We start from the raw sequence: 6241 nt of genomic DNA on the forward strand, positions 1-6241 counted from the left end.
TTTGCAATGACTATACTTTGGAATTTTTTTGCCGTCCACTTAGAATTCAACATGGAAATCATTTTTGTTTTTTATTGGCATTGATTGTTTTGAAATTCAAATGGTACTTACATGCCTGTGTTTTTATTTCTGTAATAAATATGGCTTTCAAGCAAACAGTTAATTTGGAGGATATTGATGGTTTATTGCAGGTATGTTGTTTACATGAGAAAAATCTGTGTTACAAGTTAAACAAAAATTCCAATAAAACAATCATATTTTGAATTTAAATAGTTTCTTTGTCTTGAGTTTACATTAATTATTTACATTTTACATTTACATATCCAAAAAGTTTGTCTTTTAATTGCGATTAATCGCGATTAATTTCAAAAGATTGTGCGATTAATTAGTTAATTTTTTTTAATCGATTGACAGCACTAATATATATATATATATATATACATATATATATATATATATATATGTGTGTGTGTGTGTCGTTATTGTGCACTGCTGCTCGTAGACTAGCTCCAGTGCTCATTGCTGCGTTGCTAAATGATAGCAACTCACCAGGACACTTCACCAACTCTCCACTCATTCTCCTCGGACCATGCATTTAATTGGCTTTGACGGCCATCAGTTCTTGGCAATTCCTCATTTGCCCTCTCACGTCTGGCTGGTTCGAAATTATATGGCTGCGGGCCATCATACATGTTGGCTCTTGCCACCTCTTCCTCCTCATCCCAGTTTTTATCGCAACGTTACATTGTCCTAAAATCGTTTTTTCAACGTGTACCACTTGAATAAACACTGCGTCCGTAGGCAGTATTATCCGTAGGGGCTGTCATTGTTGTTTTGCGTCCTGTGTGACGTCGGAACTCGGAGTACATCGATCTAGTACGAGTACACGGGTGGGAAGTCACGGGTTTGACTGCCGTTCCAGTGCACTTTCACGGGTTACGGGTTGCCTGGAACGCGCATTATACTAGGCTGAGGCTACCTTTCCTCCACGTCTCCCCAATGTGACGTCATCACCGAATTGCGTAAAAAAAAACCCGTTAATACCAAAAACTTAAAAAACTGGTCTTTAAGATCATTTTTGAGACATTTTAAAAATGATATACATATCTTGAGTGATTTATGTACCCATTAATCGACAGTGGTGGTTAACCTGCAACATGGGCTTTAAGCCTTTAAGGCATTTTTACCTCCCTGAAGGTTTTGTTAACTAAATTAATGACTCATAACTCCAAAACCGTGTCAAGGAGAGTCAAAAGGTAGGTATCATTTGATAGAAATCTTTCTATATTTTTTGAAAAAAATAAAAATAAACTTTTACATTTGGACAATCTCATATAGAGAAATAGGTTATTAAATGAAAGAAAACTAAGTGTGTTCAAGGGAAAATTTTCAGATCATTCTTATTTGACATTCAATATCTCAGGTGAAAAAATATTTTTGATGATATCACAAAGTAATCGAAAGTTACAGCATATGGAACCAATGTAGGCATTTTTTTTTCTTAGCCCTTAACAGTTTTGAAATTGTTGTTTTATGAGTGACATACACAGAAGCAATGCCTCACACAAATCCCAAAACAATTATGCTTGTTTTATTCTACGCTGTGAGACCTTTTAAATGACATATGACCTAAATATATATATAAAAAGTTATTTAAAAAAAAAACATAAAATCGGCAGTAACATGCTGGCTTTTACATTTTACTTGTCAAGTGTTCAATAAAGCTCTCCAACTGTTTTAATCTATTCATGGGTTTAGGTATTATTTACACAATGACACAGTGGATTGTTTTGATTTTGGACTCAGTTTAATCTGGAGAATCTGTTGTAAATAATGATATGCCAGGGCAGGATTTAGGGAGCTGGGGCCCCTGGGCTTGAGGTTATGATTGGGCCTTATACCAATACACTACAAATGGCCTCAACTAGAACATCAATATGGAGTAACACAAAATACACAAATCCCACCTGAGGTACCGTATTTTCCGGACTATAAGTCACACTTTTTTTTTTCATAGTTTGGCTGGTCCTGTGACTTATAGTCAGGTGTGACTTATCAAAATTAAATTAATTTGACATGAACCAAGAGAAAACATTACCGTCTACAGCCTCGAGGGGGCCCTCTATACTGCTCAGTGCTCCTGTAGCATACCCCTGAAAACATTAACTGAAAACATCTGAAAACTGTTTAACTGAAATATTAACTTCAGAAAGAAAAAAAGAAAAAATCCTATTCTGCAGATTACAAACTGAGGTAGTAAAAATATGCAGCCGATCTGATAGGTTACAGCAGCACTGAGCAGCATAGAGCGCCCTCTCGCGGCTGTACACGGTAATGTTTTCTCTTGGTTCTTGGTTCTAAATAAATGCAACTTATAGTCCAGTGCGACTTATATATATTTTTTTCCTCGTCATGACGTATTTTTGGACTGATGCGACTTATACTTAGGTGCGACTTATAGTCCGAAAAATACAGTACACTCCGTTTTAGAGGGACTACTCAGCACTCATTGAGAGTCTATGTGAAGCCTTGTATTTATCATGTACCATTATTTATTAAATGATTTTTTAACAACAATGTATATTAAGTATTTAAATAAAGAGATGACAAAAGTATCATGAATTGACAACTGTTTATTTATTGGAAGGCAACCTGTGCAAACTTCTCTTAAAAGAAACTCTATTGGAGACACAACTTAAACCATAGAACAGCTTGGAGTTTTTAACTATTTACTTCAACAAGCTAGGCTGAATGCAACTTCGTATCGCTTGAGATGTCAAAAAATGCAGCTAACAGAACCACAACTGCACTTGATGGCTTTTGTATCATGAGTCAATGATAAACATGCCTTTTGTTTTGGAAAGCACAGGCAGATTTTGTGTGCTTCTACATGGAGAGGAATAGACAAAGGGAAAGTGTGGGGTACAGAAATAAGTGGGGCGGGGGGTAGATAAGTATATTCATATCTCTCAAAGCTTACTTGTTAAGCATCAATGGCATATTTTTCTTCATAAATATAATAAGCATTTAAGCGTTTTCTTGCAGACATTTTGTTCCTCTCCACTATCTACACTTGTATAAGGTGCACAGGGGTAGGTTTTGTGCTGCTTGTGTGAGAGGAAAGCAGATTTATTGTCCTGACAGAAAACAAGAGGCTATCTGCTTTGTGGGATAACTGGCTCTGAAAGGTAGAGGTTCTGATAGGCTGCGATGATGGTGACCTGCTAATGTCACTGCCACCATGTTCCCAATCCTTATCCAGCAACTCAGCAGACATAGCATGTAAAGAGCCAATTTGTGGTACTTCCTCTGGGGGTTTAGAGCTGCTTGCTGGCAAGCTCATCTCACCATTCTGCTGCTCCAGTCCAATAGCCAGAGCATCAGAAAGCAGCCCATTTATGTGAGTCTTATGTGAGGGAAATATCTGCCTTTATACCTCTTTATTAGGGATCCAAGCACTGAAGGTGCCAGAACGCTATTGTATTTGTACTGATTTTCTTATTTTTCCTGCCCTAAAAGTGTCTGACCATCCAAAACTGTAAGTCCTAGAAACACAATTTTGTCAGGATAGTCCCAAATCTCCCCCACTACTCGGGTGCACCACACACACACCCACACACCATGATCGGACCATAGTTGGTGCCATAAAAAAGTACTTTTAAATTTTTGCTTCTATCTCTGCATCCATAACCGGTTACAATCAATTATTATTATTATTATTTTGGATTCTCTGAGTCAAGCTAAACATATTATTTCTACTTTTTGAGCTTTTTTGTAAACCTATTTTCTGAACTCCTCCTAGACCAATTGTCCAATTGATGGCAAATTTGTATGTCATCTAGAGACCCTGATGACAATAATTTGGATTCATCAAATGGTTTAGAACAGTGCTTCCCAAACCTGTCCTGGAGGCCCCTCTGCCCTGCACCTCTTGTATGTCTCCCTTATCTAACACACCTGATTCGCACTCATCAGCTCGTTAGTGGAGACTAAATTGGTTGTGTCTGATTATGGGGGACATACAAAATGTGCAGGGCAGGGGGTCCTCCAGGACAGGTTTGGGAACAACTTGTTTAGAAGATACAGTTTAATAAGTGTTTAATAAGTATATGGAGCCTTATATCTGCTAAAAGATATGAATAATTGAAATTATTTTGATAACTTTTTGACATCAGTGTCTATAGAGGATACATGCAAAATTTTGTGAACATCAGTTAAGTGCTTTAAGAGTGCTTTACTAATGTTGTACGCTAAAGGGAACCACAGGATAAGAAATTATTTTTTTCTGTCAGTTTCCCTCACTCTAAATAACAAATACATTTTACAGAGGTAAATGTTTATAGAGATAATAAAGAAACCCTGTGCTTCATATTCTTAGGTATATTTTTGTCTTCCTTTACTTTACATTTAGATTAGATTAGATTCAACTTTATTGTCGTTGCTCGTGTAAGGTACAAGGCAACGAAATGCAGTTAGCATCTAACCAGAAGTGCAATAAGCAGTAAGTACAGGATATACAGTGTCTACAATATGTTACATGATGTACAGTAAATATACAGATAAGGCAGTACTATGGACATAATTTACATATTTTTAAATTCTATTAGCATGATATAAAGGATAGGTGTACTATGAACATTCTATACAGATGGATTATGTAAAAAGTGTATGTACACTATAAGCAGAAACTATGAACATATGAACATCATGTGTGTTTGGTGTGTGTGGTGGTGGTGGGTGGGGGGGTGTCAGAGGGCAGAATTCAGTAAGGAGACAGCTGTAGGGAAAAAGCTGTTCCTCAATCTGCTGGTCCTTGTCCGGAGGCTCCTGAAGCGCCTCCCGGAGGGCAGGAGGTTAAACAGTCTATGGTCAGGGGGAGAGGAGTCCTTAAGAATGCTGCGAGCTCTACGTAGACAGCGTTTCCTCTGGATGTCCTCAATAGCAGGAAGTGTTTTCCCTGTGATGCATTGGGTGGTTTTCCCCACCCTCTGCAGTGCCTTGCGGTCAGCAACTGAGCAGTTTTTTTTAATATTGCAATATTTTAATTTAATAAAAAAATTGCTGATTTTCTATCCGAGTTAGTTCTGGCTGCGGATAACGTTTTAATGGTTGGTGATTTTAATATCCATGTTGATAATGAACAAAATGCATTGGGATCAGCATTCATAGACATTTTGAACTCTATTGGGGTTAGATAACACGTGTCAGGACCTACTCATTGTCGAAATCATACTCTAGATTTAATACTGTCGCATGGAATTGATGTTGATGGTGTTGAAACTATGCAGCCAAGCGATGATATCTCAGATAATTCTAATTCATATAGCTAAACTGTAAATTCTAATTCTTTTTACAAGTATGGTAGAACCATTACTTCTAACACAAAAGACTGCTTTGTAAGTAATCTTCCTGATTTATATCAATTCCTCAGCATATCCAATAGCTTGATGATGTAACGGAAACTATGGATTCTCTCTTTTCTAGCATTTTAGATACAGTTGCTCCTTTACCCTTAAGGATGGTTAAGGAAAACAGTCTGACACCGTAGTATGATGAGCACACTCGCACCCTAAAGAGAGCAGCCCGGAAAATGGAGCACAGCTGGAAGAAAACAAAACTAGAGGTATTTTGTATATTGTTGGTGGGAAAGTACCCTATTCTACAGAAAAGCATTAAAAATTTCTAGATCTGATTATTTTTCATCTCTTTTAGAAGAAAACAAACAAAGGTATTTATTCAAAACAGTGGCTAAATTAACAAAAAATAAAGCATCGACATTTTCCAACAGCACAGCAGTAATGACTTTATTAAATACTTTACTTCCAAGATTGATACTATTAGAGATACAATTGTAACCATTCATCCGTCAGCTACAGTATCGTATCAGATAGATCCCCTGAGGAACAATTCCACTCATTCTCTACTATAGGAGAGGAAGAATTGTATAAACTTGTTAAATCATCTAAACCAAACAATATGTATGTAGACCCTATTCTAGCTAAGCTCCTAAAAGATGTGCTTCCAGAAGCCATAGATCCTCTTCTGACTATTATTTATTTGTCATTGTCATTAGGATATGTCCCCAAAACCTTCAAACTCACTGTTATTAAGCCTCTCATTAAAAAAACACAAACTTGACCCCAAAGAACTAGTTAATGACATACCGATCTCGAAAATATTACTGTTATCATTTGCGTCATGGGAGGGGCTTCTGCCAGTTGAGTTCACGCAGCATTGTGAT

Source organism: Cyprinus carpio, chromosome B4 (genome assembly GCF_018340385.1).
Source record: "Cyprinus carpio isolate SPL01 chromosome B4, ASM1834038v1, whole genome shotgun sequence".
In the NCBI taxonomy this organism is placed as follows: domain Eukaryota; kingdom Metazoa; phylum Chordata; class Actinopteri; order Cypriniformes; family Cyprinidae; genus Cyprinus; species Cyprinus carpio.